This window comes from Sinocyclocheilus grahami, unplaced genomic scaffold, assembly GCF_001515645.1.
Source record: "Sinocyclocheilus grahami isolate Dianchi unplaced genomic scaffold, SAMN03320097.WGS_v1.1 scaffold374.1, whole genome shotgun sequence".
Classification (NCBI taxonomy): domain Eukaryota; kingdom Metazoa; phylum Chordata; class Actinopteri; order Cypriniformes; family Cyprinidae; genus Sinocyclocheilus; species Sinocyclocheilus grahami.
In genome coordinates this window covers 282,930-286,076 of record NW_015505553.1, presented here as the reverse complement: position 1 = coordinate 286,076, position 3,147 = coordinate 282,930, and positions in this window count along the sequence as shown.

The following is a 3,147-nucleotide window of genomic DNA, read 5'->3' as shown; positions in this document are numbered from 1 at the left end:
ACAATCCCTGCCGGTACGAGACTCAAACCCACAACTTTTGGGTTACAAGTCCGACTCTCTAACCATTAGGCCACGACTTCCCCATGAAGTGAAATATAAAGTCACAATTGTAAGATCTAATGTCACAATTTTTTGATTATTTTGAGATAAATTGCATGAAATAATTGCAAATACATTTTGCAAAACATCTGAGATCATGAGATATAATGTTGCAGTTATGAGATATAAGGTCACAATTTTGAGATAAAAAGTCCCCCAAAAAATATTATTTTGAGATAAAAAAATAAGTCAGTTGCGAGAAATAATTGCAATTGTGACAAAAAGGCATGATTGTGAGATAAAAAAAAGTTGCAATTATGAGAAACAATGTCACTGGGATAAATAAAATCACAGTTATGAGAAAAAAACCTTCAATTGTGAAATATAGAGTGACAATTTTGAGATAAAAAGTCGCAATTGTGAGAAATTATTGAAAATTTGGAGGAAAAAACGTTGCATTTGTGAGATATAAAGTTACAGCTGTGAGCTATAAAGTCACATTTGAATATATAAAGTGATAATTGAGAGAAATTATTGCACATTTTGAGAAATAAATCATGAGATATAAAGTTGCAATTATGCGAAATAAATTCACAATTATTGGATTATTATTATTATTATATAAAGTGACAATTGTGAGAAATTATTACACATTTTAAAAAGTAAATCGTGAGTTATAAAGTCGCAATTATGAGAAATATATTCAAAATTATTGTATTATTATCATTACTCTTAGAATAAATAGGCTTCCATAAATAGAATTATGTGTCAAAATTTTGCGAAAAACAAGTATCTACAGAGTTCTGTATATGCAGATTCCATGTGGGTCTTGTCATGAGGTTAGTCAAAATTATGTTTCAAACAATGACGAAGCACATTGTTTATGTGGGAATCATTGCTTTTGTTCAAAGCATAATTATACTTTCACAATTGACAAAACCTGGAATTCCATCAAACCACATCAATGGTAAAATCAACTAATACTGCTAAAGCGGGAAACCATCGATGCTGAATGGGGTGTTTTCAATCAATACTTTCTTCACTGGCTTCAGCGTTCAAGCAGCAGAATGAAGTTCTACAGCTTCTACAATTAAATTGCGAAATGTTGTAACTATAGTTGAACACACCTAGCATTTTTTGAGTATGCAGAGGCCAGGGCTCCTGCTGACAGACTTGGGCCGGCGTATGCATTGCAGTCGAGCAGCTGTGGGATCCTTGGGGTGATGAATCGGTGGACAGCTGCTGTCTTTGAGAGCAGGTCAGCACAGATTCGCTTACACTAGCCTCAAACACACAACATGTGAGCTTTGGGATGAGCTTGTTTTTTTCATGTAATGATAAATATGCAACACACATTCATTGCACGACTGGACGGCATAACTAGACTAACCAGTGGATCTCATTTCACATCAGAAATGTTGTTTTGGTCAATCTGAAATGCCTGAGTGAAAGTCTTTCATCAAAGTGGTTCGCTATGATTACCTTCCAGAACTGTCACGACATTCCCAAACAGCAGGCATGACCACGTTTATTGCATTTCGTCTGTGCACTCTGAGGCACAAGAAATTTATTTTAACCAAAATAAGATCCACGGCTGCTTCTCCTACTGGAGCAAATGACCTTTTTTGTAGTGATATTTTGTTGCCAGTTTAATGGGATTTTACAATTTTGTTCTGTTTCTTTCTCACTGGATGGAAACTGTTTGATATTCCAGTGTTGCGCATCAGTTTGAAAAATCAGCAGTTTGGACATTCTGCTAAATAACTTCATTTGTGTTTCACTGAGGAACAAGGGTGACTACAGAAATTCCCCAGTGATAAATTTGGGTGAAATATACCTTTAAAGGGACACTGTAAAAACATGTCTAGTCTGTTTGTTATGGAATAAAAACAGACCTCCTACACTATAGACCATAGAATAGCATATACTATATCCTAATTATAGACCATAGAATGTGTTTTTTCCAAGAAAAAAACTAAACAAAACAGATTTTTGCCAGTGTTTTTTGTTTGTGTCTTCATTGTGGGCAGAATAATGACCTCAGTAACTCCCCAGTTGCTGGATCACTCCCATTGCTCAGCTCCTTGTCACTAAGCCGAATTTTTGAGTTGTCTTTAGGAAGTTTGGCACCTCCACCTGAGTTATTTGTCTCTGTGACAAACACACAGGAATGTTTAAATTGTATCTCTCTTTTTTTCTGCATACATTCCTCCAGGAAGGATACAATAAATCAGAGGCGATCCAGTCTACTGGGAGATGCATGATTTGTTTTATAGGAGAGCCGCTCATACAGACATACCATTCCCACACAGTGAACCAGCGCTGGGTTATGTCACATTCACCCAACTAATCTGCTGTTACGGACTTTTTCTGAACTTCTTTACCAGTCAAATGCATACCATTGATAGAGTAAACATCAGAGATGATGACAAGGCTTCATTTTTATTTTTTTAAACAAAGCCCCTAAACTTCATGTTGTAAGAAGTTATATGATTCTGAGTATCTAATCTTCATATTGTAATCTTTTTGCATTCTCTTTGCAAAGTGTGAGTAAAATGTTATAGGAATTCTAGAGGGAGGAATGTGTGTTAATTAAGTCAAGATGGTGAGATGCCTGTGGTGCTGTGGTATATAACAGTCAACACTATAGACTAGAGGTAAAAGCTGTGAATTACTTATTGAGGTCAGCAGACCGTTGCACTAGGGGAATTCTGAGTATGAAACAGGAGAATCCTTTGAAAGAGGCTACTGGATTCAATGACCCACAGTGTCTGCACAGACTCTGCTGGTTTAAAGCTGCCATCATCCCATCAGGTTCCAAAATATGCACAGCTTTCTTTCAGAAATTGCTCAGATCATGATCTGATCAATGCATTTGTGGTGGCAGACGTCTTTAAAAGTCTTCTAAGAGCTTGTGTTTATCTTAAAAAGTCATAAAAATTATCCATAAGAAGCCTCCAAGGCAGGGATGGGCAACTTCGGTCCTGGAGGGCCACTGTCCTGCAGAGTTTAGCTCCAACCCTAATCAAACACACCTGCCTGTAGCTTTCTAGTGATCTTGAAGACATTGGACGTTTCTCAATATGCGTATTTAACCGATCTTGTGTC